Source organism: Notamacropus eugenii, chromosome 2 (assembly GCF_028372415.1).
Source record: "Notamacropus eugenii isolate mMacEug1 chromosome 2, mMacEug1.pri_v2, whole genome shotgun sequence".
Taxonomy (NCBI): domain Eukaryota; kingdom Metazoa; phylum Chordata; class Mammalia; order Diprotodontia; family Macropodidae; genus Notamacropus; species Notamacropus eugenii.
In genome coordinates, this window is record NC_092873.1 from 163890729 (window position 1) to 163915294 (window position 24566).

The 24566-nt window shown below is 38.8% G+C and overlaps 1 protein-coding gene across 4 annotated transcripts in view; it reads right to left on the reverse strand.

Moving 5' to 3' along the window:
* The window catches only part of BACH2 (BTB domain and CNC homolog 2), a 400583-nt gene that overhangs the window by 133965 nt on the left and 242052 nt on the right, over positions 1–24566 (reverse strand). The window lies entirely within an intron of this gene.

A 24566-nucleotide genomic window follows, 5' to 3' on the forward strand; every position in this document is an offset into this window, starting at 1 on the left:
AAAGGGGAATTGTTATATGTGTTGTGAGAAGGTAGACCCATTCCCATTCCCCAAGTACTGAAACCAGCGAACTCAAGCCAATTCCTCGATTTCTGGCTCCTCTCTGAGATCTCTATTCAACCTCAGAGCTGCTACCATTTTTTTTTTTGATTTTCTGAAAAAGTCTAGAAACAGATATTAGCATGTGTGCTATTGATTTTCATAGCATCTTACTATATTGTGTAAGTGTTCTAATCATCTCAATTACATAAATGGAGAAATGAACACAGTTAATTTAAGTATGGAAGGCCAAAGTAGTAATTAGTAGAAAGTTAAGGCTGAGCCCTCTGTTTCTTAGATTTTGACCATTTAGGTCATATTGAGTTTCTACAAACAATCATCATTTTGATTCTGTGAAAAAGACAGGGTAAATAATTGGGTACCAAAAAATGAATTACTGTAGGGGTTGGAAATCTATTTAGGGACATGAAGGTAATTTCCATGCCTCTATTTCCTTCTCCACTGCCTGTAAAAACCAAGAGGCTGTGACAGCCACTGCTACTGGGTATCCTACCTCACTCAACCAACATTTCATTCCATTCTTGGTCATAAGCAAACCCATTCTGAAAAAAAAACAAAACAAAAAACTTCAAAGACAACAATTTTCTTCTATGTCTCCTCCACCTCTTTTTCTCTACTCCTCCACTTGCCCTTGATAATCATTTCTTCTTACCTCCCAGGTGATAACTTAGAGCAGTATTCTTACTTATACAGAATGCAACTGCAAAAAATGAATTAATAACGATTCCGTGTTTCTCAGTGCATAAGGTAAGTTAAAATATGAGTTCCCGAGAGGAGATAATAATTCTTTTTTGTAAATCTTTGCTTGTATTAAAGATATTCTCACCCTAAATAAAAAAAGTCAAGTAAATAAAACATTTGTCTAGCCATTAAGAAAATGCTGACTTTTCATGACCTCTGGAAAGCAAATCACTTAACTTCTGTGTGGTTTTATTTATAAAGTAGTGACACGATAACACAAATTACATTAGGGAACAAGACCGCATGTTGACATGGTATGCTATCATAAACTTGTTCAAACAGCAAACAGGGACAAAGGAACACGCTCTTGTTTAATTATAAAATGAGAAAAGTTCAAGATCATTTGGAACTACTGAGGTATATTTGAGTTCCTAAGATGTATGACTCGGGTGAAAGATTAAATGGACACAAAGACGGCTGGGATTTTCTGGCTGAGGTAAACATAATTGAAATGCACAAAAAGATAATTCTGAAAATCTGCTGTTCATTCATTACAGTTTCAGAGTTTCAATTTTAATTATTTAAAAAATTCCCCCTGGCAGGTATACTTTCTGAATGACTACTGCCTCATCTTCTGATGAAAAAATTCTCAAAACTTTTGCTTGTCACAAGGATGGATCACTCTCAGCAGGCCTTAGAGAGCATCCTCTTACCACTGAAAAATCAGAGTAAAAAGAGAATTAACAAATAGTTAAAATTGTTTTTGAATTCACATTGAATAGAAGTAATGCTACAAAATCACTGGTTCAATTTGATGCTTGCAACATTTAAGGCATGCGTGATCCATCTATGGGAAAAAACAAGACAGACATTGTCTTAGCTGTCTAGATTACAGAACACCTTGATGATTCTTCTACCAAGGCAATGCATGCAAGAAAACACAATATACAGTGGCTTTAATATGCTATCAGGAACAATCAGGACCTATACCTGCAAATGACTGATTAAGTCAGAATTTAAAAGTAGTCTGGGATAGTTATGAAAATGGATGATCAATTTATAGGGCCATAGGGCTGAAGGGGTCAACCAAGAGGCTATCTGGTCTAGCCTCTCCTTTCAGTCAGGAGGATGGCTGAGTGATCCAGAAAAAATGGCTGCTGTGTTCCCTTTCTAGGAGAAGATATCTGAGTTCCTTGGTTGTCTTTCTCAGGATTTTATCACTTTTTTATTATGTCATGCCCAATCTCAAGCAAATCCTTTAAGGTAGGTTTATTTCTCTTATTTGGTCTTTATTTATGGAACAGAACTAGTTAAAACCCACCTCTTAATAATTCTCCACCCTCACGCAGTCTTTCAAAACCCCTTATGTATTTGAAGACAGTTAAACCAATTCTTAGCCCTTTCTTTTTCCCAATTCCTCTAGACATTATTTTCCTATAGATTTTATTTTGCCACATTTTGGTCACTCTTCTTTGGATAACTTTCTATTTATTTGTAATGTCCAGAATGGGAAACATTACTCACAGAAGATTTGCACAGCACAGAGGACAAGGGAATTTCAACACATATCTCTCTCCCTTGGAAGGACAAAAATGATCCTACCAAAATCTGAATGAATTCTAGCTCCCACTAATTCAATGAGGGCTATTTCATCTGTTTTTTTTCTTTTACTTAGTGATTCTAGTGAAATGAAAAAAGCTGAACAATGCACAGGGAGCAAGAGTTATCAGAGAATCTGTTCTTGGATCACAGTTTGACACTAATTTAAAACAAAAGCTGCTTGCCCTGATTCCTTTAACAGTGAAATGAGATTCTGAATTTACTGTGTGTTTCTGAGGATTCCCCTCTTCCTTCAACTTCTCCTCCCAAAGGCAAGTATTCAGGGGAAGTAATTAATTAAATGAGAAGCTGGATTTGGAAAAACCTTCTACTCTGTTCAGGCTAATGGATCATTGAAAATTTCCTGTTGGGGTATGTGTGAGAGAGAATCTGCTTGCTAATTACCACCCGTGAAAAATCTAAGCAGCCAACAACCATTCTAATTTTTGCTAAGCAGCATGAAATATCACATCACATTATATTATGTTATGTCAAATAACAGGATGTTCCTGGGGTAACATGACAAAACAATGTAACTGGAAAAAAACAAATTAAAAAGCTAAGTGATACGCATATAATTTTGGGTGGTGCTGCAACAAGAGAAGAAGAGAAGGGGATCACATGTAGTACAAGCCACTTAAGGTTTTCATGTTTATAGATTGTCTTAGGGATATAGTTATAGTTGCTCATTCATTCAACAAATATTTCAAATTCTCCTACGAGGTACAAGGTTTCATGTTATAGGGTAGGTGGGACATGATGTCATAAAAATCATGGGTTCCCCCTTCATGGAATTAAAAATTCAGAAGGAGAGATAAAGATATAAAAATAAATGGTTATAATACTAAGCAGAAGTAGAGAGGTTGAGGCCAGATTATTCTAGACCTTCAAAGCTAAGGAGTTTATTTTTGTTTGGTAGGCAAAGAAAACAATGGCAAGAAGATGATTAGAGTAGACCTGAAAGATTAGTCTGGTGGAAATGTGTAAGATGGACTGGAGGGGGGAAATGTTAGAGGTGGGGAGCCTAGATGGGAGGTTAGTACAATAACAGGCTTCATCTTTCATCCGGACAATTGCAATAGCCTCCTAATTGTCTCTTTGCCTCAAGTGTCTCCCTTCTCGTTCTTCAAAGAGCTGCCAAATGATATTCCTAGAGCACAAGTCTGACCATGCCACTCCTCTGCTCCCTATTGTTTGTAAGATCAAACACAGTGCCTTTATTTGGCATTGAAAGCCCTTCCTAACCATGCTTTCCCTGCCCAGTTTTACTGCACATTGCCTTGCACACAACATTCCATCTCGTCTTTGTGCCTCTATGTAGGCTGGCCCCCAGGCCTAGAATGCACCCCTTTCTTACCTCTGCCTCTTCCTTCAGAGCTTAGCTCCAGCGCCTTCTCTTACAGGAGGCCTTTCCTAATCTAGCCTCCACCTCTCCCTTCACCAGTTGCTAATTCTTCCCGGATGAAATGATCTTTTATTTTCTTTGTCCATATTCTGCATGTTTGTGTACATGTTGTTTCCTCAAATAGAATGGAAGCTTCTGGAGAGGGGCTGCTTCATTTTTATCTCTGTACTGCCAGTGGCTAACAGTGTTTGTGACATAGTAGATATTTAAGAAATTTTTAATTGATTTGAGAGTCTAGGCATAAAGCAAAACCTAGTTAAAGTAGCAAGATAGAAAGGCATAAAAGGAAACAAAGACACAGGAAAGATGCTTTTAAAAGACTCGAGAGGGGTATTCTAAGTCCTGGTTAATAATGTGGATTTTTTTACAGAGAACACAGCATGTTAAAGACAGTCAAGTTTCTTGCCTCTTACCTCCATTCATTCAAAATGCTAAATTCAATTCAAGTCAAAAAACAAGTGTTAAACACCTTCAAGTCACTCTGCTAGGTGTTGTGGACAATACAACATGGGTAAGGTATAGTCTCTGTCCCTAAGTCACTTAAAATTCAACAAATCTTTATTAGGTACCTCTCTGCCTTATGTCCAAGAAGCACTGCGTGATGCACTGCGGGGAAAAAGATTCAAAGTTCAGACATGACACTGTCCATGCTCTCCTGGAGCTAAAAGTTCAGTAGGGGAATATGATACATGCCTAAATAATCATATATGCTTTAATATTTCAAGATTCTGGGCAATTCCTCCAAATATACAGACTGCAACCATTCTATGTCTTAGAAGATGGAGTTCATGAATTTTTGCAACCAAAAATAAGCAGGCTAATGGTCAACCTTCTGGTGCTGTGAGCCTTTTTGAACTTAGCTAGGCTGCTATTTGTATAAAAGACCTATTGCCAAGCTCAGGCTTCAAGTCTAGGAAAATTCTGCCAGTAAGTGTGTTTAACCATCTTAATCTTCAAGAATCTTGGCCCGTTCCATAGTATGACACATTATCACAGAGATAACTCTAATACAAAATAAGATTTTAATAAGAATATAAGAGAAAAAAAGCAAACAAAGTGATATGTGAAGTAAGGAGGAAAGGTTATTACTGTCTAGGGATGATCAGAGAACAAGGTAACAAGCATTTATTAAGTACCTACTATGTTCCATGCACTGTGCTAAGCATTTTACAAATATTTCATTTCACCTTCACAACAGAGCAAGGCTTACCGGAGGGAGTGACATTTGAATTGTGTTTTAAGGGATGGGAAGAACTTAAGAGGCGCTGGGTAGGGGAAGCATTTCAGTTATGGGCAACATCATTAATCAAGACTCAGACACAGAAAACAATGGAACACTGTAGTGCCAATGTGATACCCATGGCAGCTGCTATGGATATGCATGCCTATTTCCAGGGTAAATTTGCAAAATATAAACTCTCTTCCTCAAAGACAAAACCCAACATATTTATTCAGACACCAGAAAGTCAATTCCACCATAGTAACAATCAATAAAGGGAGCACAGCCATCCCTAAGTCTTCCCTCTGGTCAGGCCTCCCCACAAACAGGCTCCCTTGGGCAAAATCCCTCCCTCTCACACTCATGCTAGCTGCTCTGCTCTGCCTCCTGTCTCTCTCTCTCAGCTCTACCTCACTCTTTTCCTGCTCTACCCATTTAGCAAGGCTCCTTCCACCATCAGCTCCATGTGACTCAAAGTCTATTAAGGGGCAGGGAAGATCTTCAAATTCTGTTAGCATTACAGACACGCAGAGAGGAATGGCACATAGTTCAGTTTTCTGGAGTAGAGGGCTACAAGAGGGACTGTAAGAGAAAAGGCAGGAAAGTGATGCCAGGTTCTGGAGGACCTTGAAAGGTAGACAACAGATTATGAATCTTACTTGTGGTCAAAATGAATCAACTCTCTATGGGCTTTTGAGTAAAGGACTGATATGTATTAGGAAGATTAGGCTAGCTGCAGAGTGAAGAACAATTTGTTTAGAGGAGGGAAAGACTGGAGGTAGGAAAATCTGTTACAAGAAGCTGTTGCTCTAGTTTAGCCAGCTGGTGAAAGCTTGCATGGGGTGGTATCACGGGAATAGACTGTGGATGTAGAAGTGCTGACAGACATGCCATAGGGAAAGGGTGCTGAATCCACAGAAGACTGGGGTTCAAGTCTTAGCTCTGACAGTTACTAGCCATGAGATCGGCAACAAATCCCCTTCCCCTCTTTTATAGCCTCACTCATTTACTCATACCTCTATGAATTAAGCTATCTCTGTCAAGGTCACTGTCATTTCCCCAGTCTCTCAGGTTCACATGCCATTCATGACTCCTTGTCCTCCCTTCATCCCACATGTCCAATCACATAATGAATCTCACTGTTTCTGACTCTGAGAGCTAATCCCTTCTCTTGATATTTGCATGGCCACTAACTTAGTTCAGGCCACCATCATCCCTTGCCTGGATTATGGCAGTGACCTCTATACTGGTTTCTGTGTCTAAAGCCTTTCTCTCCACTTCCATCATTCTCCACGTAGCTGCCAAGGTGACTGACAGGCAAAAATACTATATGGAGTCCTCAAGTGCAGCTGTGCCGATGTTACTCCCTTATCCAATTAACTCAGGTGGCTCCCTATTGCCTCTGGGACAAAAGATTCCTCTGTTGGGATTTTAAAGCTCTTCACTGGTCCCAACCTATCTTTCCCATTTTCTTTGATATTACTTCCCTTCCTACACTTCATGGGCCAGCCAAATTGGCCTCTCAAATTTCTCACATATGGCAGGTACTCCATCTCTTATATCCTTCTCTTTGCATTAACTGTACCCAGGCCTGGAATGCACTCACTCTTGCTCTCCCTTTCTTGTAAGATGTAGTTCCAGTTTCACCTTCCACAGGTAGCATTTCCTGACCCTACCAGCTAGTGTCTTTTCTTCCTAACTACCTTGTACTTAACTAGCTTTTCTTTATTTTGGGGTTTATTCTGTTCACATTTATTTTCTCTATACTTTATATGTATGTACATGTTATTTGCCCTAGTAGGACATAAGCTCTTTGAGAAAAAGGATTTTTTTTTGGTCATTGAATACCCAATATCCAGTCTCATGCCTTCAACAGAGGAGATATTTAATAAATGTGGGTTGCTCTCTAGGCAGCAGGATATCCATCTATAAAATGAAGGTAATAATACTTTGGGCAGCTAGGTGACATAGTGGACAGAGGTTGGACCTGCAGTCAGGAAGATTCATCTTCCTGAGTTCAAATCTGGCCTCAGACACTTACTAGCTGTGTGAGCCTGGAAAAGTCACTTAATTCTGTTTATCTCAGTTTCCTCATCTGTAAAATGAGCTGGATAAGGAAATGGCAAAGAATTCCATTATCTCTGCCAAGAAAACCCCAAATGGGGTCATGAAGAATTTGGCACAACTGAAACAACTAAACAACAACAATATTCTACCTACCTCACAAGGAAAAGAGACAAAGTGCGATATGTGAAAGGCCACTGGACTTGCCAGGAAACACTGAGTTGGAATCTCTCCTGTGACACTATATACATGTGACCACCTTTTAGAACCTCGTTTTCCTCATCAACAAAATAATAGCACAAGATTGTTAGGATCAAATAAGATAATGTATATGAAGTGCTCAGCAAATTTTAAAAGGTCATATGAGTATTAGCTACTCTTCTTAAGGAAGGTTGTAGATAAGCAGTTTTATAAACCTCAAAGTGCTACATAAATGTGAGTTATTAGTATCACTGGTAAAAGTAATGTGTGAGGGAAAGGATAACCAAAACACTAAGTTTCTGAATATGGGAGACTGGGCAAATGACAGAAATAATAAAATCAGAAGGAAGAACTGTTTTTTTAAATAAACTGAGTTTTCAAAACACTGAGTTTAAGATACTGACAGGGTATCCAAGTAGACCTAAATTATAAGAGGCTTGGGATGTAGGTCTGGGATCTGAAGGAGCTGAGAATAGAGATACTGGAAATACAGATTTGGAGATCATGCACAGAAGATACAGATACAGCATTAAGTGAATTAAGATCACCAAAGTAGAGAAGGTGAAAGAAGTGGAGAAGAGGGATTGAGGACAAAACTTTGGAAAATACTCATCTTGAAGGTGTTGGAAAGAGGTAAAGAACCCATTGTAGGAGATGGAGAAGGAAGGTTCACAAAAGTAGGAGGAAAATCTGGAAAGTGTGTTTTTATGAAAGTCAAGAGAGAAGAGACTATCAAAAGGGGAAGGCAGTAAATGATGTCAAATATTTCAGAGAAGGCAAGAAAGACAAAGTGAATCTTAATCTTTAATTAAAGAAAAAAGGCCACTGGTTTTGGTACTTAAAACATCTCTTGTCACCTCTATAACAGGAGAGTTTCAGTAGAATGGTAGAAAAAGAAGCTAGATTACAAGGCACTGAGGAGATATGAGTGTTTAAGGAGAAAGCAAAGGCTTCAGGTGTAAACAACTTTTTCAATAGGTGTGGCTGTGAAAGAGAGGGGAGAGAGGCCAATGTAGTAGGGGAGAAAAGAAAGGTATTTTGAATAGCCCCACACAAAGTAGTTTGTGATAAATACCACAAAGATGGTATTAATAAATTGTCCCAAGACCTACAAGATGAAGGGAGTCCCTTCTGGATGGGATGAATAGAAGGGATTCCTGAAGAAGGTGGCATTTGAGCTGGGACTTGGATGGACAGGAAGAGTTTCAAAAAAACTGAGACAGTTGGGGGAAGGGATTCGAAGTGAAAGACATGAGATGGGCAGAAATACGAAGGCGGGAATGGAAAAAAAAAAGAAATGGAGGGTATGGGGAAAAGACCACTGGATTAAGTATCTTGGCTGTGATATGGATTAGTGATGGTGCAGCTGATCTAGTAACTTAACCCCTTTGAGCCCCAGTTTCCTCATATGTAAAATGAGGGCTTTCAGTGCTTATTAAACTGTGGATTTACCGTGTTGAGACCCACAGTTTAAGAAGCGCTGAAGGGTTCGTGAATGGAAAAAGTTTAAGAAACCCTAGGATAGATAACCTCTAAGGTCTTTTCTACATCTAAAAGCTACATTTGGAAATCTTAGTTTGATAGGAATATAGGAGTCACGTGTACAAGAAGGAGAAAATGCTTAACAGGTAGACTGAGGCAAGTGTCAAAGGGTTGAGAGGTAATAATGAGCTACCTAAGATTTCTGAGCATTGGAGGGACATCAGATTATATCTTTAGTGATGTAAGGGACCTTAGAGGCAATCTAACTCGGTCTCTTCATTTTAGGAAACTGAGGCCCAAAGAGGTTATAGAATTTGCCCAAGGTCACAAAGGTAAGTGATAAGAAATTTGAATACAAGCACAGAAAGGTTACCTTGGAAAGTTGTGTGGTAGTTGTATGCAGGATGATTTAGAGAAGAAACACTGGAAGGAAGGAGACTGGCTGGTAGGATATTATGAATGTCAAGTTGTGAGACCTTTAACAAGGGTAGTAGGCAGGGAAAGGGAAGAACGGATGAGAAAGATATTTTAAAGAAAAAATTCAGAGGATTTGGGAATTGACTGGTCATGAAAGGTGAGGGAGAGTTAGAAGTCAATGGAGATTTTGAGGTTTTGAGCCTGAAGTGACTAGGATAACGGAGGCATTTTAACAGAAAGAGTAAAATTATACAGAAAAGTGAGTTTAAGGGAAAGGGAGATAAAGGAAAATGAAGACTTTGATTTTAGACATGCTGATTTTGAAGCATTGTCAAGACTTGCAGGTAAATGTGTCAAGCAGAGGCAGCTGAAAACAAAGGGCTGGTATTTAGGAGAAAGGTCAGTGCTGAATATACGGTTTGGGGAGTCCTCTAAATAGAGGTAACAGTTGAAATGATGGGGGTGAATAAGAGTAAGTGCATAGAGAAGGGAGAAAAGAGGATCCAGAAAGAGCTTCAGGGGAAAAATCCCATTTAGGCAGGGCAAGGAGAAAGAGGAGTCAGCAAAGGATCACTTAAGAAATGACTACAAAGTGTTTGGCTTCCTACAGAAGACAGGCAAGGTAAAAGCTTCTGCCTTACTGGCTTAGCCTGATATAGGTCTAATGTCTCTGGTCCATTAGTGGTTCTTAAGGGCCACTTTGCATTATGAACGTTAACGTGCACTTGGGCTAATGCAGACTCTTAAGTGATATTCCAAAAGCCTAGGATAAGAAATGAATAGGCCTAAAGGTTCAATGGCCAAGCTCGTGGTCTACCTAATTACTCGTGCTAGCCGATTCCATATCTCAGTGGCACACCACCCAGACCTCTATTTCTGCATTTTCTTCTTTGGTCTTCTCCTTCCATCTATTTTACTTTATTAGCCTGGCATTTTCCACTTCATTGAATTGAGGTCATTCTAAAAAAACACTGCCATGTGATGGTTATTTATTTCTCTATTTATGTATTGCAATTTCTCTTTCTGTGTCTCCTCCCACCACAAATCTCACAAGCAATTTTCCATCTTTATTTTTTAATATGTCCAGTTCTTCAATTCTTACCTGTTCTCCTAGTATATCAACTTTGATTTGGCCTTCCTTGCCTCCTTTCAGTCTTGATTCTGTACCTGTTCAGCCACTAACTCCCCTGGTCCCTGATGTCAACACATTCACCATTTTGCCTTCTTTCTTTCCACCCATCCTCAACCCGCTGAACTTAGGGGGATAAATTCTTGCACCTGTTCTCTTCCAATCAATTACAAATTCATGCTATTAATTGTGAATTTACTATTGTAGAGAATCCTTTAAATTCGACAACTGACATATTGAGGGTTTTATAGATACAAAATGCTTAAGTAGTTAGGAGGCACAATGAATGTAGAGTTCAAACCCTGGAGTCAGGAAAACCTGAATTCAAATCCTGTTGCAGACAGTTCTTAGCTATGTGACACTGGGCATATCACTTAACCTCTGTGCCTCAACTTCTTCAACTGCAAAATAGAAATAATAATAGCACCTACCTACTAGGATTGCTGTGAGAATCAAATGAGTTAACAAATCTAAAGCACTCTGGGAACACACACGTGTGTGTGTGTATACAACACACACACACGTGTGCACTTTTATCTTCATCATTTCATTTTGATCCTCAAAGCAACCCAGAAAATTAGAAACTACATTGTCCCGATGTTGCCGATTAGTGATCAGTGGCTCAGAAAGATTAAGGGAAACCAAATCTTCTGATTCCATAGATGATGTTTTTTTCCATTTCCATTTTAAGTTGTTCCTGTGGGTCTCTTCTAATAGCATGGGGGTTCATTGAAGGAAAGGACTATTTCATTCTTTATATGATACGGTGAGTTGGCTTTATTAAACACAAGTGCTTAATAAATGCTAGCTGATTGACTATAAGAGTTTTATAAATGATTGCTGACAATGCGCTTGATGCTGGAGACAGAAAGGCAAATACAGTCCCTGCCCTTCATGAAGTCACTTTCTAATTGGTAGGGTTTAATAAATCCTTATTGATTAATTGGATCATGGAGTTATTACAAAGGCTCTGCAAGTCCATATGTGCCACCAGGCATTGTCGTCTTGGTTTTTATTTAGCTTCGACAAATTATGCAGCGTGACTCAGAGTAATAAATACCCAAACGTACCTTCTACAGACTGAATGTCTCACACATATGTATTATTCCATTACAATTTTTCATGTATATATATATATATAACATGTACATATGCTGTTATCATTAATAAAAATAAATTCATTTAAAAGAATTACAGAATTCATTGTGCCTTTTGTCAACATGCATTTTCTAAGTAACTGGATTTAGTACAAATACTGTCATGTGGGAGGAGTCATTCAATTAACAAGTATCTATTAAGCATCACCCTGAGCTAAAAACTGGGGACATGATTACAAAGAAGGAAACAATCCCTACTCACAAGGAACTTACATTCTAATGGGGGAGACAAAAATATATAGATACATGTATACAAAATAAATTTAAAAACCAAAACATACAGTGTAGTCAGCCCTAGGTAGTTTGGTAAGAAGGGCACTAGCAGTTGGAGGAATCTGGAGAGGCTTTATGGAGAAGATGGTCTTTGAGCTTTAACTTAAAGGAAGAGAAGGCCTCTATGAAGTGAACATAAGGAGAAAGAGTCCTGTGGGTCTGGGGGAAGGCAATGCAAAGGCACAAGAATGAGATGAAGTGTCTGTTACTTGTGAGGAACACAGAGATGGCCAATTGGGTAAAGTCCAGATGAGACGGGGGGAGTCATGTTGTATATGATTTTAAAAGAGAAATGGAGGAATTTATGGGGGAATTTAAGTTTTATTTCAGAGGCAAAAGAGAGACAGTAGAATTAGTTGAGAAGAGCAGACACATGGTCAAACCTCAAAGAAAGGAAAACCAGAGAGGTAGCAATGTGGAATGGACTGGAGTGAGGAGAGACTTTGGGGAAAAGGACTTCATTGTGACAATTTCTACTAAAAAACGGAAGTTGCATTAAGTTACTTTACTAATTGAGTTGTGTAAGCTCACGGGACCGGCAAGGTTGATTTCCCCCTAACTGTATATTCCTAGGACAATCACTACACAACCAGAGCACAAAATAGAGTATGCAGAGAATTCTCCTTCAGTTCCACCCTTTTGGAATCCCTGGCCCTACTTACAGACTCAGCTCAAGCACTTCCTTCTAGAAGAAGCCATTCCTCATCAACCCCACCCCTGCTTCTAAAGTCTTCTTCAAAGTTACCTTGTATCTGTCTGCTTCATATACATTTTATATTTCCTTTTATGGGTGTTTGGCATGTGTCTATACAGTACGTGTTGTCTCCTGTCAGTTCCTAGCAGGCAGGAAGCATGTTCCGTTTGTCTTAGTCCCCACTGCTTAAGCACAGTGCTTGGCACTTGCGGGTACCTAATGAATTAATGAAGAACATTCATTAAGTGTTTACCATGTGTCAGGAACCATGTTAAATGTTGGGAATGCAAACATAAGCAAGCAAGCCAGTCTCTGTCCCAAAAAGAGGTGTACTGGCCTGGGAAGTCACAGGAATGATGACTGAAGTCATAGAGCAATTATTTGATATGTCCTGTGGGTAAGATGGAAGACATACAATGCTTAAATGACACGAATCAAAGAGAAAGACAAGGAAAGAATCATACCACACGGTACAGATATAGAAGCTTCTGACAATGGGGTCTCTAGATGTAGGTGAAAAAAAGTAGGATTTGACCACTACAGGGAGGTGACAAAGGCCGGTCTGTCTCATCGACAAGAGGAACATAGATAGAGAGCTAGAAGGCATTTCAGTGGTCATAAAATCTAAACCATTCAGTTTATTAGCTGAGGATACTGAGGCCCAGAAAAAGGAATTGACTAACCCAGGATTCCATAGTGTGCCTCAAGCAGAACCTGAACCCAGGTGTTGTTGATACAGAATCAGGTATCCCATTCACCATACCATATTTCCTTCTGTAGCTTGGGTGGTGGGCTTGTTTTTAGATATATTTTCAGAGAAATCTTTAGAGGGATGGTGTAGTTTATTTCTGAGGTGATGGGAAAAGTTTTAATTTTATGAGCTGCCTCCTTTTGTTCTTTTCCGTGGTGGGTAAAAAGGTAGCTAAGCAATTACCTAAGAATATGGGATAAACAGCCAAACCCAGTCAATCATCTGGGTACTTTTTGATGGGCTGAAAATGAGCCCAGGATTGTAGAACAGGTGAAAGAGTATGGCCTTACATTGGCAGATCCCAAATCTCTAAAGAGGTATTTTGAGACAAACTGTAACTTACTACGTGGCCCCAGAGGAGGAAGAGATATTAAAGCAGTTGAACTCAGTGAAACTATTGTAGTGCCTACTTAGCCATCCACCCCATCCTTTTTCTTTTCCTTTCCTTTTTAAAATTTTTTTTAAGTAACAAAAATCTATTTTCTCTCCTTTTCACTTCACCTTCACACACTGAGATAAAAATAAAAACAAAAACCCCTTGTAAATATATACAAAGTCAAGCAAAACAAATTCTTGCATTGGCCATGACTAAAAAAAAACGTGTCATTCTGTGCCCTGAGTTAATCACCTCTCTAACAGGACGTGGGTAGTGTGCTTCATCATCATGTGCTTTTCAGAGTCACTGATCATGAGGGCTGGAAGAGACCAGGCAGATCATAGGGTCCCACCTCCTCATTTTATAAATGAGGAAACTGAGACCCACGGACATGAAGTGATATATATCCAGAAGAGATGTGGATTTGTGTTGAGTTATTAACACTTTAATACTATCCCACTTGTGATCAACAGCACATAATTTTTGACATAGCCCATGGCATTAGATCAGTCTTTCCTCTGAGCAAATCCAACTGAACAATGCAGATAACAGCTCACATTTATATAGCATTTTAAGATTTGCAAAGCATTTTACATATATTATCTCATTTTATCCTCACAACAACCCTGAGAGGTATTTGCTATTATAATTCCCATCTTACAGTTGAGGAAACTGAGGAAGACAGAAGCTAAGTAATATTCAAGGGGTCATGTAGCTGTAAGTGTCTGGCAGGATTTAGCTCTGGTCTTTCTAACTCCAAAATTCACCATTCTATCATTCTATCCTGTTTGTCCTCGGTATTATCAGGCTCTAACCAACATGGCTCCTTGGGTAGAGCTAGCAAGTCAGGGCAGTAAGAAAAAGTTTACTACTTCTTTTCATGAACCATTTGTTTAATAATCTGATTAATAATTAGATGGTTCCTTTACATAGGGAGCTGTCTGGAGCAGCAGCTATGTATTCTCTACCACTCTTCTCTTTTTAAAAATTCCCCCCTCCGGCTTCTGCTTTCCCTCTCTTTAACCCCATTACATAGTGTACGTGTGGTTTTATAAAAACTGGATCTGTGATTTCATTGGCATGAGAAACTGTTACTACCAGTGAAGACTGGTGGTTTTTCAGCAATTTATAATTTTAGAGAGTTGAAAATATTACTATTTTTTTGAATTGTTTTTATGTGGTCTCTTTATTTTAACTTAATAAATATTTATTAAGCACCTACTATGTGCAAGGAATCGGAGAAGGAGATAGCAAACCATTCTAGTATCTTTGTCAAGAAAACCCCATGGACAGTTGGCACCTCATATCCCTCTGATTAATATTAAATAGTAAAATCACGATGGCACGCATTATTGTAACAGAAAACATCTCTGACATCTCTCTCTCTAAACCGCTGCTCTTTTACAGAGCTCTCACCTCTCCTCTGGAGTCAGTTCCTATCGAACAAAAACAAAACAGCATCCAGTGCACTGATATGGATAAAATGAGTCATCCAGAGATACAATCTGGGCCGAGGTGCTGCGGTGGAACACGGGTAGCAGCGGTCAGCAGGTTTTCAACCCTTTATCAGCTGACCTGTCACACCAAAATACTTCTTCTACTCAATGCTTCCTGATAACAGTATTTGAGAGAAGACTTTCTAACAATTCCAAATCTTGTTTCCTTTAGTGGAAACCTTGTTCTCAAAAATCCTGGAGAGCTAGAATTTCACGTGAGCAAACTGACTCATTTGGGGTTCCATGACTGTAAGTAAGAGATCTTAATGAGAGACGCCATCACAGGGGGATAGAGCTAAAAGGGTGGGCAGAAGTCACTTAGTCCAACCCTTCTTTTCACAGCTGAGAAAACTGAGACCCACAGAGAGGCTAAGTGATTTATTTGCCAGACATTCCATAGGTCATGAGTGGCCAAGTTGAAGATTTCAACCCAAGTCAGAGGACTCCATGTCTAGCAACACAAGGTTGATATATTCATTTGTATTCTCATTGCCCTCATCCCATTTTCTTTCCATTCCTTCACTCAACTCAGCCTTGCACTCTGACCCTGATGATAATAATGATAATGAAATGATGATGATAATAATGATAGCTGCCTACTCTATGGCACTTTAAGGTCATCAAAGTGTTCCCCAAGGTCAGGCACTATTATCGTATTTGCTGCTATATCTCCACAGAACCCAGCACACAGGTACCTGACACATATTAGGTGATTAACATGTTCTTACATGTGAATTCCATTTATATCTCTTTTTATCCCCACTATATCATGTGAGGGAGGCAGTATTATTACACTCATTTTACTGATTAGGAAACTGAGGCTGAGAAAATCTACATGACTTGCCTAGGTTCACAGACTTATAGGTGTCAGATGTCCAGGTGGGACTGAAACCCTGGTTCCTTCTGACTCTGCATCCAACACTGAATACTCTAGTGTACAATATGGAAGTAACATACAGCATGACAACCACTAATGAAAAACAACTTTGTACCCTTGACAGGTGTACCGAAAGTCAATTACACTATTTTACAAATTCCTGCTGTTAAAGGATAAAAGGGAAGAGGCATCTTTGGTAAAGAACCTAAACATCCCACCAGAAAGTCCCAAATAACCCCAAAAACTGAGAATAAAACTACCAAAAGCCAACAGAGAGTAACAGGCATTACTTCCAGCCCATGTTTGTTCATCTAAAAAAAGCTAACTAAAAAAACCCTCTGATACATGAAATCTAACCATCATTTCACAGATTTCCTGTTCTTGTACAGCTCATAAAAATGTTTCTGAGGCTTTCCCTGGCTCATGTACCATGATGGGAAGGGGGCGGAGGGAGGAGAAAGAGAGAGGAAAGGAAATGCAACAGATGGACTCCCATCCTCTCTTACAGTAATTCATCTTTGCTGGATGGGCAATATTTCAACTATTTTCAGATATGCCAATAGCTCACTGCTGCCCAAGAACAATGAAAATGAGACTTTTCAGAAAACTAAAAACAAAAACAACTCACACACTTTTGAGTACTGTTTACCACTGCCTATTTCTGTTGTTTCTAAAAGAGATCACCTCAGCTCCCCTCTGACCCTCCCCAAACTGACTTCACAAGAAGCTAATCTTGCCCTGATTTAGAGCTGACAGGTGGTACATGCATAATTAAAGATGACCTAACACAGAATGCTCTCATTCCTGGCATATTATCAGACACTTAAGCAAAGCAATTATCAGTAGGCAATCTTTTCTGTCAACAGAGAGAGAGAGAGAGAGGGAGAGAGAGAGAGAGAGAGACAGAGACAGAGACAGAGACAGAGACAGAGACACAGAGACACAGGCAGATAGACAGACAGAGACAGAGAGAGACAGAGATGGAGAGACAGAGAGAGACAGAGGGATGCAGCATTGGCATCAGTACTAGGATTTGGACAAGGCTTTCTTAACGCAGGTTTTCAAATACTTGAGCATTTGGTAGTTAAACTCTAAGTCATTTTAAAAGGCACGTCTTTGCTACCTAGCAGCCATATACTCTTCTCCTTTTCCTGAAGGGTCACATTTCAATATTTATCACAACAGCAAAACCAAGGTGTCACCTGAGACCCTGGTGCAAGATGACAAAGAAATCTTTGAATTTTTCTGCCACAGAACACCAGGTCCACCTTAGAGGACTCAAGAGAAATAGGTGAGATCTTGACTTAAAAACAAAGCCAGTTAGAATCTTTCAAGATGATTTCCCCTGAAATGTCACAACATCTTACAGAGATGTAGCGATCTATAAAACTTCATTCTGAAAAGAAGCAGAAACTAAAGCTAAATGGTTTGGGAGAACTTTCTTTTTCCCATACTGAAGAAAGAAATATTAATTTGCAAGAGAATGATCTTGACAGAAATGATTTCATGTTTCAAGTGTTGGGGGATGGGGAGGGAAAAGAATGCATTGCTTAAAGTACAGAATTTGGTAAATTACAGTGCATGTATTTTATGTATTTTACCCAAATGAATGCATTTTAGCTCTCCCTAGAATGGAAATTGCTTTAATGTTATATAGTGAGACAAGTGTTTTGCTTTCTTTCTTTTTCTTTTTGAGTGCCTTAGAAGTTAATGGATTTCTGAAGCCCATATAAATAAATCTGCCTTCCAAGAGACTGGGCTTTATAAGACAGAACTTCACAATGCTTGTGGTGTGTATTTTCTTGAATTTCATAAGAGATCTTATTGTTTAAATTCTTATATCCTTATGTCATATGTGCATAAATGGCCTTATTGTTCATCTGAACATGTCTTTATAGGAACTCTGGTTCTGGGGCTCTTACTGTTGTTTTGCATTTTTTTTCCTTATCAAGTCAGAACAAAAGTCTCTTTTACTCTATCATTGGGAACTCCATGCAAATGGTCATTTGGGGCAGCAGTTTGTCAGTTAAATAACACTGAAGTGATATATGCAAAGGAAGCACAGAAGTTAATGGGATAATATCTAATGAGTAAATCAAGATCTATAGGAAAAGTTCCCACCACAAACATCAAGTATTAATATTAGGGACTGATGTGACAATTCATCAAACAGGAGTATCCACTGGAACCAAAAGACCAAGTGTTCTTCTCAAAATAGTTTTGCTTAGGAAATATTCCCTTCTAGATCTGAAATTAAAATATAAGCAGTCTTCGATGATCACAGAACCAGTACAGGATAGAGTGGAGAGGAAGACTTAATCTTGGGAGATTCAGGCAGGTCCTGAATATATCTATTTCTTAGGGAGATGAATAATTTCTAAGCAAATATTCATAATTCTTTTGGGACCTTTCTTCCCCCTTAAGGGCTCTCTCCCTCCTCTCTCTCTAAACATGATACAAGGAAAGAAAAAGAACACAGCCAGCCTGTTTGGTAGATAGGCAGGAACAAAGGAATCTCTATAGAATGGAGGAAGATGCCTGCATTGTATAATCAAGTGTGTAGAATGTGTTCTGCATCGGCTCCATTTTAGATACTGCTAAATTTTGTACCAGGAGGACTAAATACAGAGGAAGTCAAGGACATGGTTTGAGAGAATGGCAATACCAAAAACTCAGGGGAAAAAAAGGATATATTTCATATGGTCTGATCAAACAAACCAAAAAACCCGCAGGTAGCTTTCTGTAGTTGAGGAGCTAATAAACAAGTTAGGCTAGAAAAAAAAATGCAGACTTCCTACACATTGCATGCATATATATATTCAATTGTACTTAGTGGGAGAATCCTGTTTCATTCATATGGCATATTGGAGCAAGATGGAAAAAAAAAAAGGTGGAATTCTGTCACCCTTATTTCCTCCATAAGAAAAAGTACCTGTTTTTCCTTTCAAGATGGGGGAGGGGAATTGTTCTTAATTTCTTGCTGCCCATAGGCAGAGCTTCATTTTTTCTAACAATACCATTCAAATAAATCTGTTTAACAATGCATTTTAACTGTCGATGCTAAACGCTGTGTACACAGACAGCAAGTTTTGAGGGGGAGGGTGAGTATATACTGGAGTAAGAAATACCTACTAACTTTGGTGCTAATAAATGGTTTCTGTTGCCTATTCTCAAACCTGATTTCCAAGTTGTATGCCTTTTAATTTTGTTTTACCTTATCCAACCAGCTATAATTATGGATAAAAAGCGACAAGTATGAGATGATCCTATGATTCCAATAATATATGTAAAAGTGCTTTTAAAAACCACAAAGAGAAGATACTGTTATTGTAGCTCTTATCCACCTGAGTCTCCTACCCCAGACAGGCTGCTGACAACCTTGCCATTTAGGATTTCACGTAAATGCATTATGTTTATCCTGGAACGCTGAGGAAGGAAAGCCAATTATATTCCCTGTTGCCTCTTTACTGGGGCTTGAGTACTATTGATTTTAGAGTGTAAAAACTATTTAAGAAAGCCCAAAGTGATACGATTTTAGAAGTGCCTTTAGGACCACAGACTACCTGGAGTGTCAGGAAGAAGGTATTTGCTTGCTCTTTGGTGAGGGCTAACCCTTAAGCATCTTTTAAAGCTCTCTCTCATTTTAAAGCAAAAAGGAGCTAAAGCTAGAATGGAGACACTCATTAGCATATCTTGCCCCAGACTCAAGCAGCTGTATTTTTTCGTATACCACATACACAAACAACAAATAAGATTTTTCCTCACTTTCACTGTTAGGGGGAAAAAAAAGAGGCAAAGTGATTCTTGGAAGACCCACTCCCTCCCAACAATAAACCACCCACAATGAGTCAAATGCTGAGCAAGGGGCAAAGCTGACAACTTGCAGACCTCCAAGCACAAAATTAAATGCTTAAGTGCTGGTTCAATTCACTTTTCCTTGGGAAAGGAGGGATATGGGAGGGAAAGAATGATGGGAGGAGGACAGAGTGGTTGATGTTCTTGTCAAGACAAGGTTCCACCAACAAAAACCTCTCAGAAAGAATAGTGGTGAAATCCTCCTAGCTGATGATGGTCCCTCACATACATCAGGAGTCAAGAAGAAAAAGAAGCTTGTATTTTAATGCCTGGCATGACACCACAACAAATAACTAGAGGTGGAAAAACCCAACTAACTCCATTTTCTGAAGTCGACATTAAGCCTCCTTAAGATCCAAAGTCACCAAAAAGAGAGAGAGAGATATCTTTTGCTTTTCCATATACAGATCTGTAACTACATAAACTAATTAGCAAAGGCAAACATAACCAAAAAAGAAAAAAAAAAGCGAAGCATGATGGAAACCACTGATTCCTAACCCTGAAGCCAGTTGTACTGTAATATCTTCTGCTTTGTGCTGACAACCTTTTCTTTCCTCCACTCATTCAGACACAATGCCTTCAGGTCTGTCTAAGTAATGTAATTTACTGGAGTGGAATTCCCTTGATACCTTCTGCAGCACTCAGTGACAGTATCATTTATACTCTACACTGTCATGCCATGACACTGATACATCGGCTTTCATCCCTCATTCACTGCAGAGTGTGCAATTTCACCTTCTATTGTGCCCTTCTGTTGAGTGCGTGTACAAATTTACTTCATTCATCCCTAATTACAAACCTCGGCTGAAATGCTCTCATTAGATTTATATTTCTCACTCCAAATGTCAATCTTATTGAAAATTCTGATATTCTTGAAGATTCATCCATTAGCAATAAACTCTAAAGGCATTTCATGACTGAGTACATTAAACCAGCAGTGCGGACATGCACTTAAAATACATCATTAGAGTAAATCTCCATTGCTAATGCTTTGCATTATTCAACTACAGTAATAATGAGCCAAGACTGGCCAGTAGCCTCAACGGCACAAGAAAGACATAGGTTAAAATCAGCCATAATGCTGAAATCAGCAGATACCATATCAGGGGGATTTGTTTCAAAACCTCAATCATTTCTTATGAAGGGGTGGGAGGGAATTACAGCCAGTCCAATTTATCACCTTCTCCAGCCTATGATTTTTCTTAGTAACTCCAATCTGTGGCAAAGTGCAATGAGTCAGTTTTTCTATACTTGAAGACAATTCTTGTGGGGTTTTGGAGCTGCATGTATTGCCAGGAACTGTGCAAGGTAACTGGAATGGATGTCTGCACACTAGGTAACCAGGATAATCATTTAACACTTTATGTGTTTACAAACAGGGAAAGTGGAGGTAGCTTTATCTAAATGAGTGGAGATTTAGTCTGATTTTAATAAAACAGATTTTCTTGACATAGATGACCTGGAAAACAGCCAGATGTCTGACTAACTGATAAAAAAAATCAGAACAAATGGGAAAAGTGCTGTCATCAAAAACTTCATGTCATGAATTATGTCTGAGACTGAGAAAGGACAACTCACAAAAGGGAGAACTGGAGAGAAATAGTAAACCCAACTGTTATAAGTGTGTTTTCAAAAAAGTCTTATTTTTCTCATTATAATAAATTATATTGCATTGAAAGGTACTTATAATCATTTAATTTTTGCATTTTATTTGAATCTTTTTGGAGTGCAGTTATTTGTTGTCTATTATTTCTTACCAATTCCCTATTGAGGCTCAGGTAAGATACAGGAGCTGCTTTATTGTCCAACAAAGAAAGAGCATCCTGGGAGAGTCGAGATACATTCTCCAGGTCATGCAGCAAGAGAAGAGTAGTACATTGCCTGGAACACTTGAATAGAGTAGGTACTTTCTCTATGTCTGTTGGGTTGAATGGAAATGAACAGGAGAGATTGCATTGAACTCTGAGGCTTTTCTGTGTTCAACACAGTGGTTATGTTTTTGCAAAAAACAAAGCCAACTCTTCCAGTCCTCTTGAATGATTGAGTGTTCACCCTTTTGATTACTATGAAAAGAACCCTTCCATTGGAAGAGAGAATCATTACAGTGGAAGGGCAGGAAGGAATGAATCACACCCTTCCCTATGTTTGGGATGCTACCTCCCTATCTTTAGTCTGTTGAAATTTCATGTATCCTTCAAGAAATAGCTTTAGTCTTACTTTATCTAGGAAACTTTCCCTGATCCTGCCAAGTTGGAAAGTACTTTGCAGATAAAGAATTCAAAGCCTTCACTGAGTTCATCTGGACCAGGCATTCTTAAACTGTGGGGTCCTTGATCCTTTGAAAATATTTTTATGATTGTAAGGGGTTTGTAATTCTTTGTATCTTATATGTTTAAAAACATTCTGACAAGGGGTTTATAGATTTCACTAGATTGTCTAAGGGATCTATGATGCAAAAAAGGTGAAAAAGATGTGATTTAGACCAATCCTCTCATTTAACATAGAAGAAAACCAAACCCCCGAGAGAATAAGTGACTTGTTCAAGGTCACATAGATAAAAAGTAGCAGACTGAGGATTTGAACCCAGATTCTTGGACTCTAGATCGACTGTTACTGCTACTATATCATACTACTTCTCAAATGTCTATTTCTTCCTCAATCCTCACATAGCACTTTCTACAGGATCTTAATATATTTTGTTTTGTACACAGTAACTGCATATTTATGCATATTATATCTCCACTTAAACTGAGTAGAGACGCTATGTCTTCATTCTGTATAACTCACATAGTACCTAAGACAGTATTTTGCACATAGTAGGTGCTTAGTGAATAATGCACAAAGATAATCTGCAAAAAAGTAACAGCAAATGTTTCTTACTTAACATCTGGTCAACTATAGTATTGAGCAGTTTCTATAATTATAACAGCTGTAATATTTTCTGTTGGGAATTGTACCTCTATGGAAGCTAATTGCTCCCGAAGTTTTGCCCATTCCCACCTGAAACATTTAAAACTGTATTTGATTACAACATTAGCTCTCTCTCTTTCATAATGTATACCAGCAGGTACTACAATTAACATGCGCAGATGTTAGAATTGAAATATCTATGTTTAAATAAAAAAAGAAGTACAAGTGAGAAGGTAAAAATAACTGAATACGTTCAAGAGTGCTAATCTTAAAAAGAAAGGTGGGTTCACATTGTGCTAATTTAATGGTACTTTATATAGCATAATAAAAATATCCCACAGACAGCATTGATAGACTGTGGAACAAATGCTCTGTAAATGCCTACATGGTGCCCCCTTATTCTCTTCCCCGTGCTGACTCTAGGACTGATTTTTTAAAAACTTTGCCCACCTGGCCTTTCTGCTAGGCCAATTCTTAATTTTCAAAATGACCCATGTTTACTCCCCAAAGCAAGGAGGGGAAAATCCCTCAGAGTCTCCAATGCTGTATCAAGTACAAAGCCCAAATTCAACATGGTTCACACACTTCAAAGGGAAATGAGTTTTGCAGTCTCTGTGTGGCTAGTTCCAGAGACTTCACCAACATACTCCTGAATGATTGCTGCTTGACTCATCCACTTCACGAATTACATCAAACTGAAAGGCTTGCAACACACGCAGATTCTCTCATTCTTTGGAAATGCCACAGCTACTCAGCTTGTAGAAGGAGGGACAGTACCGGTGCTGGAAGCAGAAAATTATAAATTTCCCTGTGAACACTGCCTCTCTTGGTCTCTCTTGAGTGTTTCTTCTGGCCACAAACTGACAAGCTCTCACTTAATGTGGTTACAGTAGGTTTAGCAGTTTGATGAAGGTAAGTTTTAACTTGGTTACCTGGCCCACAAGCATCTGTGGGCACTTAGAAATGATACTGAGCCAGCAGCATTCAACAGTTCACTCATCCTTGCAGCCTTGTGTAAGCAGCGTAGTTTTTTTCATTTCACTGGGGAAGCCTTGTATTGCCATTTCATGGGTTTACAAGGAACAGATTTCTAACAAAAGGCAGGAAGACAGACATTCTGGGAGAGTATTTCAAACCATATAATTATTTAAAAAAATTTCTCAGGCATTCTGTGCTTCTTACCCTTACTGATAACCAAATAGTCTTACACTTACTTCCACTTCCACTTCATCTTTCTATCAACGCAATTTGTTTATTCAGGAGCTATATATCCCTCCTCCCTTAATCCCATCCAAGAAGGGGAAAATGCTGATAAACTATCACATGCAGACAAACAGTGCAAAAATCTGGCTGGCTTTGACAAAGACACATTTCTTTCCCAAAGTGCTACTTACTAGACAGATGCAAAGATGTGGGCAAGTCCATCATCAGAACTAAGAGAATGGTTGTACTTGTGCCACATATTCTGAATCTTATTTTTAGCTGTGCAGAAAGGGCAATAAATGGAAAATCTTATTCTAACCACTACTTTTCTGGGCCACCCACACTTTTCTCCACCTACTACACAAGTTCACAAATGTAAAAAAACCCAGCCCATGGTTCTGTATCCTAAGGAGGGATGAAAAGAGGCACCAAGATGTGTGACAATTTTCCAGTTGTGTGTGTGCTTTCATTTTCGCCTGTAGACAGCAGGAGACACAAGGAAAACAATACAGGCAGGTCAAGTTGTTTGTGGACATTTTCATTGGCATTTCATATATAGATCAGTGGGTTCTAGTTGGAACTGGACAAGCTATGTATGATCTTGAACAGATCAAATTCCATGTTCTCTGATCACAGATAGACATTTCATTTAGAACATTAGATGGCAAAAACAGACATGAATGTAGCTCAGAAACACCTTTTCATACATTTAGTAAA